Source organism: Schistocerca serialis, chromosome 10 (assembly GCF_023864345.2).
Source record: "Schistocerca serialis cubense isolate TAMUIC-IGC-003099 chromosome 10, iqSchSeri2.2, whole genome shotgun sequence".
In the NCBI taxonomy this organism is placed as follows: domain Eukaryota; kingdom Metazoa; phylum Arthropoda; class Insecta; order Orthoptera; family Acrididae; genus Schistocerca; species Schistocerca serialis.
In genome coordinates, this window is record NC_064647.1 from 209051479 (window position 1) to 209070953 (window position 19475).

Below are 19475 nucleotides of genomic sequence, written 5' to 3' on the forward strand. Positions count from 1 at the left end.
GAAAACAAACCCCGTCCTGTATTTTTGTGTTATTACACTATGTGAATTTGTGTTTTTCCTGTCTGTATGTGTGTTGCTAATAAGATTTATGTTGTAGAATTTTTCTAATAATATGTTATTTACCTTGCAAAGATGCTTAGACATTATTTATTCTGTTTTGTTTTAATGCTCATGTGTGAAGTTGATGTTTCGACAGTTATTCTGATCTTTTATGTATGTAATGTCATAATTCCGGTAACACTGATGTATATATTATTTCGATTGTTTTGTAAAGCCTGTACTACAAATGTTATCTGTATTGTTTGTTCTTTAATGATGTATTTTGTACCTTTGTAATTGTATTCTTATGTTATAAAATTGTAATTGTCACCAGTTCATGATATTATTAACTGGTTAGTTACATTACACTGCACACGTTTCTGTTGGTCATAGTATATGGACAATATGTGAGAAGTAGGGACTGTTAGTGTTTGCACGTGTGTTAATAATTCAGCAAGGGATTGGATAACATCATTGCTGGTTCTAAGGACAATTCCAAAAACTTTGTGTGCACAAGTGGTGATTCATGGACTTGCTATATTCTCCGCAAGACTCTTCGATGGTGATTGTGCACCTGCACAGTCGCAACAGATGGCTGCTGGCCATCTCTACAAGGACTACAGTGGGTCTGCACCTCTGATGGCCCACCAGTACCATTATTTCTACAAGGACTGCAGTGGGTCTGCACCTCTGATGGCCCACCAGTACCATTATTTCTACAAGGACTGTAGTGGGTCTGCACCTCTGGTGGCCCACCAAAACCGTAATCTCTACCAGGACTACAGTGGATCTGCTCTGTGATGACCTACTTACCAATATTCTTCAAAACTTCGACTGACTCTGCTGTGGGTTTGCTCTGTTGTGGCCCATTACCTGTCTGCATGTCAAAAGTCAGCACTGTCTTTCCATTGGAAGGACAACACTACTTCTTCAAGATTGCATGGAACTCCACTAATTCCGTGTGCATTTTCTTTTACTGCTCAGACTTTGAGAAAAAAAACACTGCAATTTTACTGTGATGGATGATCAGGACTGTCTTTATGAACAGTGAGAAAATTTTAGCTTTTGACCAACATTGTATCAATAAGTGTGTGCATTTGATTTCTTTGTTATTGTAATTGTGAAAAAAAATTTAACAAATATGTATTGGCCAGTGCCCAAAACAATTTGTAAAATTTTTTGTGGGGAGCATGGGGGCTATGTAAGTAGGCTGTTTATGTTTTCTTATTGGCAACGTTACGTAGCGCTCTGTATGAAAATCACTGGCTGTGCTGTGTGCAGTCTGTGGCTAGTTTGCATTGTTGTCTGCCATTGTAGTGTTGGGCAGCTGGATGTTAACAGCGCATAGCGTTCGGCAGTTGGAGGTGAGCCGCCAGCAGTGGTGGATATGGGGAGAGAAATGGCGGAGTTTTGAAATTTGTAAGACTGGATGTCATTAACTGCTATGTATATTATGATTTTTCAACACTATTGAGGTAAATACATTGTTTGTTCTCTATTAAAATCTTTCATTTGCTAACTATGCCTATCAGTAGTTAGCGCCTTCCGTAGTTTGAATCTTTTATTCAGCTGGCAGTAGTGGTGCTCGCTGTATTGCAGTAGTTCGAGTAACGAAGATTTTTGGTGAGGTAAGTGATTTGTGAAATGTATAGGTTAATGTTAGTCAGGGCCATTCTTTTGTAGGGATTTTTGAAAGTCAGATTGCGTTGCGCTGAAAATATTGTGTGTCAGTTTAAGCACAGTCCTGTATAATTGTTCTAAGGGGACGTTTCAAGGCATATGGTTAGCAAAGGAAAGATTTTGGTGCAAACCAAATAATGTATTTTTTACCTTAATAATGTGACATCCATTTCAGACACGAACATAAATCGTCATTGACATCTTGTACAAAGGTATATAATCATGAATAATATTCATTCTCCAAGTCGAACATGTACAGGTCGTTAGCCTACGCTAACACTTCAGACCTCTACCCTCCATCAACCCTAACTTTCCACATCTAACATCCATCACTGCTGGCTGTTCACCTCCAACTGCCCAACAGTACTTCCATCACTGCTGGCGACTAACTTCCAACTGCCCAACACTACTGGCGATTAACTTCCAACAACGAGTCCAACCAGCCACAGAGTCTCTTACAAAGAAAGCGCAGTCAGAGGTCCAATGCAAAGCGCTACACTCTGCTGAGATAGAAGCAGCCCACTTTACAGTACAGCTGCGTAATCTTCAGGGTTTCCACCTCTCTCTTCGCTTTCATATTTTCGCACCAACAGCAAAGACCAACCCAAACGCCAAGCTATAAAACTAAAAACACTCGTCAGTCAGTCATTAGTAACAAATGTCCACAGGGCAAAAACCCTAACGAAATGACCCTCAAAAGATGAGGAAACAAAAATAGTGCGAGAGAGAGAGAGGGGGGGGGGGGGGGAGGATATGGACCCGGTACTTCGCCTGAAAATGACGAGTAGGAAACTAGTCGGAACGTTGCCGCACAACGATGCCTTGACTCGACTGATAACAGGCGGCGGCTTCATCATATTTCACATTTGTCTGTACACGTATTTCATCCGTATATCTAGTGAATTTTGCCCGGCACTTTCATCTTAACTCGGAAGAAATTTGTAGTTCTGCCAGTAATTGATCGTCGTTGGAGAAAAAAGACTTCCTTTGACAACTGCCTGGTTGTGTACTGTTTTATACAATGCGCTTCTAGAGAGGACGCTAAACATGAGTCGATACTGAGCCGTTTGGCGTGATCTCTGGCCAGTAAACACGTCGGCAAAATTATTGGCTCGCTTCAGTGCTAATTCTCACGATGTGGATGATGCACTTAACAACGCAAATAAGAGACTGAACGCGCTTCATTCTTTTAAAGTACCCCTACTTCCCATGACTTTTATCATCTCAGTATATTCTGTAATTCTGTACTAAGACCTACAACTTGCCCAGTTTCAATCATTCTTCTTTTCTGTTAGTCCGCAGCTCGTGGTCTTGCGGCAGCGTTCTCGCTTCCGGAGCACAGGGTCCCGGGTTCGATTCCTGGCGGGGTCAGGGATTTTGTCTGCCTCGTGATGACTGGGTGTTGTGTGTTCTTCATCCTCATTTCATCAACATTGACTCGCAAGTCGCCGAAGTGGCGTCAACTAAAAAGGACTTGCAATACGGCGGCCGAACTTCCCCGTATGGTACCTCCCGGCCAACAATGCCATACGATCATTTCATTTCATTTCTGTTAATGTTCTTCTTGTGTTTTTGAATTTCTACGGCCTGTCTGTAACTCTTAGAATAGTAATGATTAGAATTTGATAAAACCTTGGTATCACAATTGTTATAACCTCTAATGGCTCCTGCAGCACTGAAGACGAAGCATTAGGCAAAGAATTATGCCTCGGACCACGGCCTAATGACCATATAATGAATATCACCAAAAATGCACATATCGGCCGCGAAAGCCTGCATTATATGATTATTTACATAGATACGTATTCAAGAGCTCCCCTCATGAGTTTTAGCTATTTAATTGGTATTTTCAGAGGATTTTTATTTTAGGCCCCCAATTTCGGAGGCTCACCCGAGTCAAACAACAAAAAAACTTCAGTTTTCAAATGGCATCGCAGATCATAAATGTTTGTGTCGTTAAACCGTCTGATGATGTCAACAGCATTGGAAGACGAAAGGTTAGGGAGAGAACTATGCTTTGGACCACGACCTAATGCCCGTAAAACACAAACAATCGAAAATTTGAATAATGTTCTGTCGCTCCAGTTGTGACCCAACTCCAAAGAGTATTAGCCTTTAGAATCTGGAGTGAACACCTGTTCTAGCAGTACGCAGCAACGTAATATATAAAAATGAATGTTTCATTGCTCATGTTCTGTGCGTTCATACACTAGTAATCCCACTGCGATGAAACTTTGGTCAATTGCGTAAGCACGCTAGAATACAGCGAGAACCAGTTAACACCGCGTAGGGTTGGGTGTTAAAAAGGGATGACATCGAAGCTTAAGTCACGAACGTTTGCAGCAGTTTCATTCAAATTTGATACATTATGCCGAAGACCTTGCTGCAGCGGTAACACCGGTTCCCGTCAAATCACCGAAGTTTAGCGCTGTCGGGCTTGGCTAGCATTTGGGAGGGGTGGGGGGTGGGAGAAGGGTCACCGTCCAGGTCTGCCGAGAGCTTTCGCAAGTGGGGTGAACTCAACCCTTTTGAGGCCAATTGAGGAGCAACTTGACAGAAATAGCGGCATCGATCAGGAAAACTAACGATGGCTGGGAGAGCGGTGTGCTGACCACACGACCCTCGGTATCTGCATCCGGTGACGCTACAGGGTTGAGGATGACGCGGCGGCCGGTCGATAGTGTACGTGTACAGATTGCACGTGTACAGATTGCGTTAGTATCGCGTACACAAGGTGTAAATGGGCAGTTCATTAGTCATTTGTAGTCAGGTGATTCATGTGCGAAGGTTTCCGACATGACTGTGATTGCCCGAAGTGGAATGGTGGTTGCAGCTAGACGCATGGAGCATTCTGTTCGGGAAATAGTTAGGTAATTTAATATTCCGAGATCGTAAGTGTAAGATTGTACCGAGAATGCCAAATTTCATGCATTATGTCTCATCAAGAACAACGCAGTGTTCGACGGCTTTCACTTAACGACGAGAGCAGCGGCATTTGCGTTGAGCTGTCAGTGCTAACAGACAAGCAGCAGTCAAAGAAATAACAGTAGAAATCGATGTGGGGTGTTGGCCAATCGTATGCGTTAGAACAGTGCGTTGAAATTTGGTTTTAATGGCCTGCGGCAGCAGACGACCGACGTGGGTGCCTTTGCTAACAGCACGACATGGCTTACAGCCCCTCTCCGTGTGACCGTAGCGGTTGGATCCAAGACGATTGGAATACCGTGGCCTTGCCAGATGACCCACGATTTCAGCTGGTAAGAGCTGATAGTAGGGTTCGAGTCTGGCGGAAGCCCTTTGGGGCCAACAACCCAAGTTGGCAACAAGGCAATGTGCAAGCTGGTGATGGCTCCGTAATGGTGTGGGCTGTATTTACATGGAATGGACTGTGTCCTCTGGTCCAACTAAACGGGTCATTGACTGGAAATGGCTATGTTCGGCTTATTGGAGCCCATTCATGGACTGCATGTTTCCATGACAGTGCGTCATGTCAACGGGACACAATTGTTCACGATTGGTTTGGGGAACATCCTGGACAGGTCGAGGGAAAGATTTGGCCCCCCAGATCGTCCGACATGAATCCCATCAGACATTCATGGGACAGAATCGAGAGGTCAGTTCGTGCAAAAAATCCTGCACCGTCAACACTTTAGTGATTATGGACAACTGTAGAGGCAGCGCTGCACATTAGTTCTGGAATGGACTTCCAGCGGCTTGTTGAGTCCATGGCATGTCGAGCTGCGGCACTAAGCTGGACAAAGGTAGGTCCGACACCATATTAGCCATGGCTTTTGTCACCTCAGTGCATATGTACCACTGAGCTTCAACGAGAAAATTATATCTGCCGTTGCCGCAGTGGATACACCGGTTCCTGTGAGATCACCGAAGTTAAGCGCTGTTGGGCGTGGTCGGCACTTGGATGGGTCACCATCCAGGCCGCCATGCTCTGTTGCCATTTTTCGGGGTGCACTCAGCCTCGTGATGCCAATTGAGGAGCTACTCGACCGAATAGTAGCGGCTTCGGTCAAGAATACCGTCGTTACGACCAGGAGAGCGGTGTGCTGACCCCACGCCCCTCCTATCCGCTACTGAGGATGACACGGCGGTCGGATTGTCCCGGTAGGCCACTCGTGGCCTGAAGACGGAGTGCTTTTTTTAAAATTTATATTTATACTTTACAAGCATGTATTCAAATAATATACTGAAATCTGACAGCTGAGTTGGTCAAGATCATACTGGAAAAAATCTTGTACTATGTAAAACTGGATACCAACTTCCGAAGCTGGTAGAAACGGTCGCAATTTTATCTCCCCTCATGAAAGCGGTCAGAAATTAATAAATGTAGGCTTTACTTTTAGATCGAGACTATCCATGAATGCCATGCCTTGAATGAAAAATTTATCCGATTGCATTTGGCTTCCAATGCTGAAGGGCATCTCCCCTGTCTTCACTGAAGGCGCGCTCATAGGCGTAGAAAAAAAATGTTCAAATTTGTGTGAAATCTTATGGGACTTAATTGCTAAGGTCATCAGTCCCCAAGCTTACACACTGCTTAACCTAAATTATCCTAAGGACAAACACACACACACCCATGCCCGAGGTACGACTCGAATCTCCGCCAGGACCAGCCGCACAGTCCATGACTGCAGCGCCTTAGACCGCTCCATAGGTGTAGAATACATGGCTTCAAGAGAGGTACAAATGGCTCTGTATTGAACCGTATACAGTATACACCTAAAGAAGCTGTTGAATCCTTGTAGCACCATATTTTCGAAGCACCAGCAGAGCGGAATAAATAATTTCCGTTTTGATTCGAAGGCGTGTAAATGTGTATGAATTTTAAAAGGAGGATATTCAGATTAGCAGTAACTCGATTTGTACAAAAAGAAATTCGTTTTCCCTGTTTCTGTAAAAATGAAAAGGCATTCCTCGCAGAGGGGTATTTGGTAAATCTTTGCATTGGGTGACGCGTCTTGCGCCATCTGTAGATAAAAAAACCATATGGATCATGTAACGCGCCTTCTTATATTATTACGCTTTGCTATTGTTATTGTTAGAAAAATCTTTATTCAGTCGGTCGTTGAAATTTTGAAATAAAAGTTATTGTGGATGTCGCGTAATAAATATTTCTCGTGAAGCACTGTTGCGACACAGGCAAAGATCAATTGTAGAAACTTGTTGTTGTTGTTGTTGTTGTGGTCTTCAGTCCTGAGACTGGTTTGATGCAGCTCTCCATGCTACTCTATCCTGTGCAAGCTTTTTCATCTCCCAGTACCTACTGCAACCTACATCCTTCTGAATCTGCTTAGTGTATTCATCTCTTGGTCTCCCTCTACGATTTTTACCCTCCACGCTTCCCTCCAATACTAAATTGGTGATCCCTTGATGCCTCAGAACATGTCCTACCAACCGATCCCTTCTTCTGGTCAAGTTGTGCCACAAACTTCTCTTCTCCCCAATCCTATTCAATACTTCCTCATTAGTTATGTGATCTACCCATCTAATCTTCAGCATTCTTCTGTAGCACCACATTTCGAAAGCTTCTATTCTCTTCTTGTCTAAGCTATTTATTGTCCACGTTTCACTTCCATACATGGCTACACTCCATACAAATACTTTGAGAAACGACTTCCTGACACTTAAATCTATACTCGATGTTAACAAATTTCTCTTCTTCAGAAACGATTTCCTTGCCATTGCCAGTCTGCATTTTATATCCTCTCTACTTCGACCATCATCAGTTATTTTACTCCCTAAATAGCAAAACTCCTTTACTACTTTAAGTCTCTCATTTCCTAATCTAATCCCCTCAGCATCACCCGATTTAATTTGACTACATTCCATTATCCTCGTTTTGCTTTTGTTGATGTTCATCTTATATCCTCCTTTCAAGACACTGTCCATTCCGTTCAACTGCTGTTCCAAGTCCTTTGCTGTCTCTGACAGAATTACAATGTCATCGGCGAACCTCAAAGTTTTTATTTCTTCTCCATGGATTTTAATACCTACTCCGAATTTTTCTTTTGTTTCCTTTACTGCTTGCTCAATATACAGATTGAATAACATCGGGGAGAGGTTACAACCCTGTCTCACTCCTTTCCCAACCACTGCTTCCCTTTCATGCCCCTCGACTCTTATAACTGCCATCTGGTTTCTGTACAAATTGTAAATAGCCTTTCGCTCCCTGTATTTTAACCCTGCCACCTTCAGAATTTGAAAGAGAGTATTCCAGTTAACGTTGTCAAAAGCTTTCTCTAAGTCTACAAATGCTAGAAACGTGGGTTTGCCTTTTCTTAATCTTTCATCTAAGATAAGTCGTAAGGTTAGTATTGCCTCACGTGTTCCAACATTTCTACGGAATCCAAACTGATCTTCCCCGAGGTCCGCTTCTACCAGTTTTTCCATTCGTCTGTAAAGAATTTGCATTAGTATTTTGCAGCTGTGACTTATTAAACTGACAGTTCGGTAATTTTCACATCTGTCAACACCTGCTTTCTTTGGGATTGGAATTATTATATTCTTCTTGAAGTCTGTGGGTATTTCGCCTGTCTCATACATCTTGCTCACCAGATGGTAGAGTTTTGTCATGACTGGCTCTCCCAAGGCCATCAGTAGTTCTAATGGAATGTCATCTACTCCCGGGGCCTTGTTTCGACTCAGGTCTTTCAGTGCTGTGTCGGACTCTTCACGCAGTATCTTATCTCCCATTTCATCTTCATCTACATCCTCTTCCATTTCCATAATATTGTTCTCAAGAACATCGCCCTTGTATAAACCCTCTATATACTCCTTCCACCTTTCTGCCTTCCCTTCTTTGCTTAGAACTGGGTTGCCATCTGAGCTCTTGATATTCATACAAGTGGTTCTCTTCTCTCCCAAGGTCTCTTTAATTTTCCTGTAGGCAGTATCTATCTTACCCCTAGTGAGACAAGCCTCTACATCCTTACATTTGTCCTCTAGCCATCCCTGCTTAGCTTGTAGAAACTAAGCCACTGAATATTACAAATAATGTTATCAAAGAATACGGCCGCCTGACTACATCAAATAAGAGGGCACGTACATTCGCGAATGAGTGGTCAAAAAAAAAAAAGGAAAAAAAAAACAAAGCGTTAATACTGTGTAGGAAATATAGTTACGTTTGTACACACTCAAATGTATGCGAACGTACGAACGGGATAGAGGCACGCACATTTTGAATGCAATCGTCCCCCGTTGCCTGGATAAAAAGAATTACAGTTAAGTGCATTTATTCATCTTAGAACGTAAATGCGTGAACTTCGAAATTAAATGAAAAGAAAGACTGCAGGTTCTAAATGTCGGTAGCGGCCACGAAAGGAAAAAGATGAACACATTCGCGTACCTCTATTGTTGAGCAGCGTCGCCGTGAAGATAGTTGCCTCCATCTAAATTCTCTGCACAAAATTAAAATAGTAGTAATAATTTCCAGAATTTCAGGATCTGGGACCCATGGTATCACAAAAGACGAAATCGCTCTGCTTCAAAATCACTTTCATTATTTAACCCAGTTTTTATCAGTAAGAAATGGCAGAACACGTGTTAACACTAGGACAGGATAACAGCGAAAGGTATTCTAAAACTAATAAATGAAGAGCGTTAAGCTTCTTTTGTTCAGCAAATGCTTTACGCATTAATCTCTGGTCGTTGAACTAGTGTCTATACATTCATAAAAAAAATTTATGTAATTCCTTTACAATCACATGAGCTATTCGGCGCCGTACGGAAGTTGCTTGACGCTAAACACGTGACTCGGTACTCCCTGACCGACGCGGTCCGCTTGTTGTGCCCATTATGCAACACCGGCACGAAAAAAGACCACTCCACTTATCTCCTCACTGAATGGAAAACACAACTTCTGCCTCCACTACTATCGCTTCTCTTATTTTGCTTACCCAACCGATTCCACAGACTGGTACCCCTCTTGAGAACTTTCCATGTAACTGGTATTCCGAAAAAAGCAGTGAATCTTTACAACGATGTATCGAAACTGCACAGCTGTGATATTGAATGACATCGAATACGCTGCTAAACACTGTTCGTAATATACATTAAGCAGTAATTTATGTGGCACTCGTAAAAAATTTCAGTAAGATTTAAAGAAAACACGTCAACTTTCAGTCACGATACATTCAAGCCGATAATGATTCTTAGAGTAGTAGTAAAACTGAATGTTCGTACTCGGATATCGTACGATAAAATTATTGTAGGTGCAGTTCCCGTCAAGTTACTAATGGTAAGCCATTAACTCATCTTGACACGTTTATAACTTTATCACTACATACTCACTTAAAATTAAAAAAAAAAATTTTAAGAAAACGTGGCAATCTTTAGTTGCCACTTCAGTGTTTAATAATACATCATCTTGTATAGGGTTTTGGACGTAAATTGCCCTAGTGGGCTGGCGACCGTTAATTACTTCCTTTTCATTCATTAGTATAACTTTGGACTCATGACCAGTGGTACCCCTTTCTGTCCAGTGTTGTTCGTGAGTGAATGCACAAAATAACTTCCATTTTCCAAATTATAGCCCTGTTCGGTTTAATTACTTTTAATTTTAGTAGACTTTCCATCAGAAGAGTCGGATGTACACTTTCCTCCTACTTATCGGTATCACTTCTTCAGGAACGATAGCCTTATACAATTAGAAAAAATCCCTTAGACATACACGCGATCCACGGTCATAGTTTATATCGCAAGCAGGATAGACCGATTAGTAAGAGGGAGGTTGCACGTGTAACAGGGCTATAATTTGGAAAATGAAAGTTATTTTGTGCTTTCACTCACGAACAACACTCGACAGGAAGGGGTACCACGTGTAACCTCCCTCTCACGTTATTTCTTGGCCACCAGATTCGTCTGCTGTGGACCTGGTGGAAAACGCCTGGGACGCTTTCGGGCACAGCTCCGCGCTCATAGAACACCGTCTCGAAATTTTTCGGGAATTTCGTGCCGCGTGCGTGGACATCTGGCGTCACATACCTCCGGGAGCCTACGAATAACTTTTCGCGTTCATGCCGCGGAGAGTTGCTGGTGTATTACGTTGCAGAGATGGAGCAACACACAGCTAAGAAAGTTGGTTAGCGTATATTAACTGGAAACAGATGTGGTTTAGGGAAACTAAAACATTTCCGTGAGGTGGAGTGTTACGTGCAGTGCCTTCGGACTGTGCAAGCGAGCCTGAGTTTTTTGTTGACTTCCAGTGGTGACAGAGACACAGCTGTCAACTGCGACATGAAACGCACTCACAGACGCATGACAGATTGTGTTTTTCTTCATAGCAGTTCACTGAGTATTCCTCATGGTAACGCCCCAAGGGTCATAACTGCTTCGGAGATACATCTCCGAAAACACCCAACATCCTCCGCAGAAGGCAGTTAACGAAAGTGTATATACTTTGTTTACTGAGGATATTAGTGGTCCTGGTACGCTCACCTGAGAGACGAAAGAAAGAAACGTCCGGGGTTAACGTGCAGCTGTACCGATACCTAATGATGACATCAAATAAAGTGAACACTTTTTTTACTGAAATATTTTTGATTATACGCAAAGACTTTGATAGAGGCGTATATAAAGAAAAAAGGAACTAAAATTAATTTAATGGCTCTGAGCACTATGCGACTTAACTTCTGAGGTCGCCTAGAACTTAGAACTAATTAAACCTAACTAACCTAAGGACATCACACACATCCATGCCCGAGGCAGGATTCGAACATGCGACCGTAGCGGTCACGCGGTTCCAGACTGAAGCGCCTTTAACCGCACGGCCACACCGGCCGGCCAAAATTAATTTAAGAATATTGTCGATAAGATCGGCATAGAAATTGTATAATAATAAAGAAACTCTTTGTTGTGTGTAATTACAATGAAAAGATTATATTTGTTAATCATTGCTCAAGGATAAAGAATTCACTACTAGTTTTCTCTTGTTCTGGAATGCACGCAACGGCCTGCGATCGCACATTGTGAGTCTGTAATAATTTAATAGTTGTTAAAGTATGTTACAGATAGAGTAATTATTTTTTCACTTAAGTGGACATCCTGTCTCTAATTTTCAGTGCCTGGAGTAGCGCGGAAAGATCGCGCAATAGAAGTCATTGTTGGCCGCCATTACCGCCCGTAACATTTATTTTAATGTTTCCATAGCTTCTCTTAGGCGTAAACGCCTGAGAGTGAGTAAATAATTTCTTTTTGACAGGCCTTACTTGAATATATTACTAACTTCAAGGCATGTGCAGTATTTATCGTAATTTGTGGACTATCAGTTGGATTCAAATAGGCCGCTTCACGGCGATCGATTACCATTTCAAAGACAATATTTTGAGGTAAGAAATAATAAATAATTTACGGTCCTTAGAAAGAGACACCGATATTTTACCGACACCTGCTAATAATAATAATAATAATAATAATAATAATAATATTTTTTCATGTGTAAGTTTATCAAAGATTCCTTGAGACATTTAGTTTTTCGATAGATCACGTAAGCATTTTACATGTAATACTTTAGGGCACCTCACGCCACACATACCTAGCAATGTTGTGCGCCGTTATTTAAAACAAAAGTTATTTTAATTAATGAATCGGAGCAGATTTCAGTATATTGTTCCCCGTTTGTAACTGGAATTCTATTCTTTCCTGTAGTATATACTTCACAGATTGCTTTTCAACATAATTCCCCCCTTATGAATAGATGCCATAAAAGCCAGTATATTTAAGGTACCTGTACACATCCGCCAATGAGCCGGCACCATTGCTTTAAAAAGACGCGATCGACTTCGTTCCTCATTTTTTCTCAATGCTAGCTTGTTACAGGAAATCGAAGTAATCATACATTGGTCTGTGGCAAGATTTTGAAGCACATGAACTACTGCGGATAAAAATGACTATTGACACACAACGACGCCGATTCAGAAAACATCGTTTTTGGAAACACAGCGGACTCTTTACTTACAAGAATTAATGAGTATTACCGACAGCAGATCTCAAGTTAATTCTGTATTTTTAGATTCCCAAAAAGTTTCTAATACCGTCGCTCACAAGCGGCCTGTAATCGAATCACGTGCCTACGGTGTATCGGTATCAGCTGTGCAAGTGGATTCGTGATTTCCTGCCAGAAAGATCACATTGTGCGAAGTCATCTAGTAGAACAGACGTGATATTTGCGGTCCTCAAGGGAGTGTTTTTGGCGCTCTACTATTCTTAATGTATATAAACGATCAGCAGACAATCTGAGCAGCACTCATAGAGTTCATGCGTATGAAGCTCTAGGGACCGATGACCGTTGCAGTCTGGTCCCTTTAATCTCACAAACCAACCAACCTCATTAAGCTCTCGTTCACCGTCTAGTAGTCATCGGATGATCAAAACGAATTCGAGAATCATTTCGACACGATATCAGTATGATTCACAACGTGGCAGTTGACCTTTAACAAGAAAAAATGTGAAGTCCTTCACCTGAGTACTAAAAAAAGATCGTTCAGTTTCAGGCACACGATAAATAACACAAATTTAAAGGTCATACATTGGAAACTCCAGGTAGAAACATCAGCAATGTAGGAAAAGACAGTTTGCTACTTACTTTAAAGAAGACACGTCAAGTTGTAGATTATAGGTTCAACTAAATATCTAATAATTATAATTAAAAACAATTTAAATCTGAACCATCACAGAAATCGTTGTTGGGAAGGCGAATCAGTGACTGTGTTTTATTGGCAGAATACTCAGAAGATGCAACAGATCTACTAAACACGGCAGTGCAGTGTTTTTATTTTACAGTGTCTGGTGGCTTGATACAATGTTCCCTTGGACATGGCTAGACCGTAGGCACGCAGTTCGATTAGTAGCCGCTTGTGAGGAACGGTGTCGAAAACTTCTGGAAACCAGAAATGCGGAATCAACTTGAGATCTGTCGATAATTGTTCTAGATATTCTGCGAGGTACAAAATTCAAAATAGTCTGTCCAATCTTCCCACTCTTAATAAAGTCAGTTAAAACAGACGGATCCAAATGTTTCGATTAACGAACAGCCTTACCGCAAAGCCACGTGCTGGTCATCATACTCGTGTGACCATCCAGGTTCTGTCGGCGTGTTTGACAAATAGCGTAGTTTCGGGTGTTCAGCCAAGCTGTTTCTTAAGTGGACCAGTGGACCAGACCATTAGAACAGCTGAGTAGAGATTCAGCACAACTGACTAAAGCAACTAAGCAAATCTGCTGTCGCAGACCACTGACTGGGATGTAACCATGAAATACAATACAATACAATACAATACAATACGGCAGGTTCATAGGAGGGCGTAGTTAATTTTCCGCAACTCGCTAGCAAGAGGGAGGAGAAGGGTACCTCGTGCCCAACCGAAGAAACTTTAAAAAAGAAAAAAATCGTCAGTTGTTGTTGAATTAGATCAACAACTTGATTTTTATAAGGGTACTGATGTGTAAGTATGGTCCAGAACCTGACAATATCTTTCAGAACACTCTTAGCAGTATCAAAGTACTTTCAATAATGTGTACTACTGAATTCATGACCACTACAAAGAAGAATTTTAAAAATACAAATTTCGTTCACTGTCGTTGATTTTTACTCTTAGTATACTTCTCAAGCAGATGTTGACGTGTTAGTAAGGCTCTGAACATCGAAATATTGAATAGGGCATTCATTGGGGAAAGTTTAATATGTTATTGAGACTTAAATTTTTGTATGAGGTTTAACTGAAAAATGTAAAAGATATTTGGCATCTGGTAGAAGTCTGCCCCCGGTAGCTGAGAGGTCAGCGCGACAGAACGTCAATCCTAAGGGCCCGGGTTTGATTCCCGGCTGGGTCGGAGATTTTCTCCGCTCAGGGACTGGGTGTTGTGTTGTCCTTATCATCATCATTTCATCTCATTCGACGCGCAAGTCGCCGAAGTGGCGTCAAATAGAAAGACTTGCACCCGGCGAACGGTCTACCCGACGGGAGGCCCTAGTCACACGACATTATATATATTATCCGGTAGAAGAATTTATTACAAACAATACATTTATTTTTCAAAGTTTTAGAATATAAAGGAACTGACTAGATTACAATTTCTTCAAAAGGTGGGCATAAAGTACCACCTCCCCCCCCCCCTTTCCGCCCCTTGGCATTGCGAGGGTTAACAAGCCTGTCGTAATAAATGCGTCGGATGACCTGCTGGCGACAATAAATGTATCACGTATATAAAGAGCAGAATAGCCTTGGCAAAGCAAGCTTTCCAAAATAAAATGAATTTACTGACAGATAATCATAAGCCTGGAAAGTAGGAAAAAGTTAGCCAAAACTTTTGTCTGGAGTGTCTTAACATTCGGATGAGAAGCGTTGACTCTGGGAAAGGCAGAGAAAAAGAACTGGAACCAATGTAAATGTGGAGATGGAGAAGAATGACGAAAACAAGCTGGATAGACAGAAAAAGTAATGAATAGGTCTTAAGAGAAGTGAATGAGAACAGAACCCTGCTAAATTATATACGAAGAAGAAAATCAAAAATGACAGGGCACATAATGAGACACAACCAATTCCTAAAGAATGTATTTGAAGGAAAAGTTTTAGGGAAAAAACCAATAGGCAGGCAAAGAGCAACGTATTTTAATAACATCAAAGAAAAATGGTTCAAATGGCTCTGAGCACTATGGGACTTAACATCTGAGGTCATCAGTTCCCAAGAACTTAGAACTACTTAAACCTAACTAACCTAAGGACATCACACACATCCATGCCCGAGGCAGGATTCGAACCTGCGACCGCTCGGCCACTCCGGCCGGCCATCAAAGAAGATATGGGGATAAAATCGTATGAAGAAACTGAAAAGGATGACAATGGAGAAAGTGACGTGGCTAAATCGACAAGGCATAGCCTTTAGTTTATGATGATGATGATGACCTGTTATAACTGGACGGAGGCTTTAACTAGGCGTCCGGAACTCAATTTATTAAGTTCTAGCCGACCATCACGTCCACCAGTGCTGGGAAAATATACGTAACACGGAATGTCATTGCGGGCTCTAAAAAACAAAAAGGACATCAAAGGGCGTAGTGGGTGCGGGAGTCGAACTCGGCTATAAATAGCGGAGTGAGACCACCAACAGTTCAGTGGCGTTGCATTCCAGGCAGCGAGCACACATAACAACAAAACTGGCAGCACCTGAAGACTAGGGTTGCGTCGGTCGTCGGAATATCGTGTGTAGAACGGAATCAGCAGCTCGGCTGAATATCCGGAAGTACACCGTTAAGCCCAGAAGGTACTTCCACATTTGTCGCTGGCTCTCCCATTTGCTGCACAGCTTACCTCGGCGAAATGCACGTCGTGGTGTAGCAGAGCGCGGTGATGTGTTCGCGGAGCCGGTCACAAGGCGACTGTTGTGACCCCGCGTGCTGTGATAGCCGCGCGGGCCGCGTGATGCCAGGAGGGGGGAGGGGGAGAGGAGGAGGCTGGACCATTATGCGGGCCACAAGTGGCAGAGAGGCCCCTCTCATGTGTATTCCGCGAACGTCGGTACAAAAACACGCTGCACCAGAGTCATTCACTTCGATGTTGAAGTTTTTATCTGATACCATGGCAGAAGCTACGAAGGTTGCCCAGAAAGCAATGCGCCAACAAAGAATGGTGTTTTACCTGCACACCCTATTTTTCAGGTAATCTCCATCCCATTCTGTGCCTTTCCCCAGCGCGAAACGAGGGCGTGTATGCCCTGTCGGTACCAAACCTACCGCTATGGTCGCAGGTTTGAATCCTGCCTCGCGCATAGATGTGTGTGATATCCTTAAGTTAGTTAGGTTTAAGTAGTTCTAAGTTCTAGGAGACTGATGACCTCAGCAGTTAAGTCCCATAGTGCTCAGAGCCATTTGAGCCACATGGCATGCCTATTCTAACAGTTGTATTTCAGGAATGAAATTTTCACTCTACAGCGGAGTGTGCGCTGATATGAAACTTCCTGGCAGATTAAAACTGTGTGCCAGACCGAGACTCGAACTCGGGACCTTTCCCTTTCGCGGGCAAGTGCTCTACCGACTGAGCTGCCCGAGCACGACTCACGCCCCGTCCTCACAGCTTCAATTCTGCCAGTACCTCGTCTCCTACCTTCCAAACTTAACAGAAGCTCTCCTGCGAACCACTTCATATCAGCGCACACTCCGCTGTAGAATGAAAATTTCATTCTAGAAACAACCCCCAGGCTGTGGTTAAGCCATGTCTCCGCAATATCCTTTCTTTCAGGAGTGCTAGTTCTGCAAGTTTTCGCAGGAGAGCTTCTGTAAAGTTTGGAAGGTAGGAGACGAGGTACTGGCGGAATTAAAGCTGTGAGTACCGGGCGTGAGTCGTGCTCGGGTAGCTCAGTTGGTAGAGCACTTGCCCGCGAAAGGCGAAGGTCCCGAGTTCGAGTCTCGGTCCGGCACACAGTTTTAATCTGCCAGGAAGTTTCAGTTGTATTTCAGATTACAGTCAGTTACGCAATTTTAATAATACTTGAAGCTTCATTTATATCAAACGTACATGTTTCAGCAGGACTGAAGAGACATATTCCTTGCAGAGCTAGACGCTATAAGCAGAAAGCTAACGCATGTTCCATGTAGTCCAGTGCCTTTACGAAACAGTACCTCTGTGCAATGCACCCTCTCCAGTCACATTACTGTGAGCACCTGCAAAAAACCTGAACAATCACCTTTTGCACTGCAGACGCGCAGCAAGAGAATCAGTGACATTCTGGAAGGTACTGTCAGGCTTATGGAGCCATGTCGACTCCAGTGTTTCGGCTGGAGGAGGATCCATGGCGGGAACAGCCCGGTCGAGGTGGTCCCATAGATTTTCGATTGAGGTTAAATCAGGGGAGGTTAATGTCCAAAGGAGTGTGGTAACACTTCAGTGCGAGATGCTTTTAATAATTTCCACAACGAAATTCTGTCTCGAAATCTGGCAGAAAACCCAAAGAGATTCTGGTCATACATTAAGCACACCAGTGGCAAAATACGCAATCAATACCTTCACTGCGCGATAACAACGGTGAAGTCACTGATGACAGTGCCACTAAAGCAGAGTTATTAAACACGGTTTCCCGAAACTCCTCCACCAAAGAAGACGAAGTAAATATTCCTAATTCCAGTCAAGAACAACTGCCAAGATGAGAAACATAGAAGTAGATATCCTCGGTATAACAAAGCAGCTTAAAACACTTAATAAAGGCAAGGCCTCCGGTCCAGATTGTATACCAGTCAGGTTCCTCTCAGAGTATTAGCAGCTATATACAACCACTAGCTCACAGAAAGCTCGTACCTAAAGACTGGAAAATTCCTCAAGTCACACCAATACCCAAAAAGGGAAGTACGAGTAATCCGCTAAATTACAGGCCTATGTCACTAACGTCGATTTGCAGTAGGGTTTTGGAACATATATACTGCATTCGAACGTTATGAAGTACCTCGAAGAAAACGATTTATTGACACATAGTCAGCACGGTTTCAGAAAATATCGTTCTTGTGAAACACAACTAGCTCTTTATACTCATGAAGTAATAAGTGCTATCGACAGGGGATGTCAAATTGATTCCATATTTTTAGATTTCCAGAAGGCTTTCGACACCGTTCCTCACAAGTGTCTTCTAACCAAACTGCGTGCCTACGAAGTATCGCCTCAGTTGTACTGGATTCGTGATTTCCTGTCAGAAAGGTCACAGTTCGTAGTAATACACGGAAAGTCATCGAGTAAAACAGAAGTAATATCCGGCGTTCCCCAAGGAAGTGTCATAGGCCCTCTATTGTTCCTGATCTATATTAACGACATAGGAGACAATCTGAGTAGCCGTTTACCGTCTTGTAAAGTCATCGGTTGATCAAAACGACTTGCAAAATTATTTACATAAAATATCTGTGTGTCCGCAGCTCGTGGTCGTGCGGTAGCGTTCTCGCATCCCGCGCCCGGGTTCCCGTGTTCGATTCCCGGCGGGGTCAGGGATTTTCTCTGCCTCGTGATGACTGGGTGTTGTGTGCTGTCCTTAGGTTAGTTAGGTTTAAGTAGTTCTAAGTTCTAGGGGACTGATGACCATAGATGTTATGTCCCATAGTGCTCAGAGCCATTTGAACTAAAAGAAATCAGCTAAATTTCGATTACGCGATAAGTCACGCAAATCTGAAGGCTGTAAATTCAGCTAAATACTTAAGGATTACAATTACAAATAACCTAAATTGGAATGATCACACAGATAATATTGTGGGTAGAGCAAAGCAAAGACTGCGATTCATTGGCAGAACACTTAGAAGGTGCAACAGTTCTACGAAAGAGACTGCTTACACCACGCTTGTCCGCCCTATTCTGGAGTACTGCTGTGCGGTGTGGGATCCGCATCAGGTGGGACTGACGGATGACATCGAAAAAGTACAAAGAAGGGCAGCTCGTTTTGTATTATCGCGAAACAGGGGAGATAGGATCACAGACATGATACTTGGATTGGAGTGGCAATCATTAAAACAAAGGCGTTTTTCGTTGCGACGAGATTTCCTCATGAGATGTCAATCACCATTTTTCTCCTCCGATTGCGAAAACATTTTGTTGGCACCCACCTACAAAGGGAGAAATGATCATCACGATAAAATAAGAGAAATCAGGGCTAGCACAGAAAAATTTAAGAGCTCGTTTTTCCCGCACGCCGTTCGAGTGTGGACCGATAGAGAGACAGCATGAAGGTGGTTCATTGAACCCTCTGCCAGGCAGAGTAATCACGTAGACGTAGAT

General features: G+C 42.7%; 1 protein-coding gene across 1 annotated transcript in view; it reads right to left on the bottom strand.

The window, feature by feature from the left end:
* Nucleotides 1-16137, bottom strand: part of LOC126425258 (uncharacterized) — a 53019-nt gene extending 36882 nt beyond the window's left edge. The window contains exon 1 of the mRNA XM_050088229.1: nucleotides 16041-16137. The gene's annotated coding sequence lies outside the window, so the exon portion shown is untranslated. The remainder of the gene's footprint in view (nucleotides 1-16040) is intronic.
* Between the last annotated feature and the right edge of the window lie 3338 nt (nucleotides 16138-19475).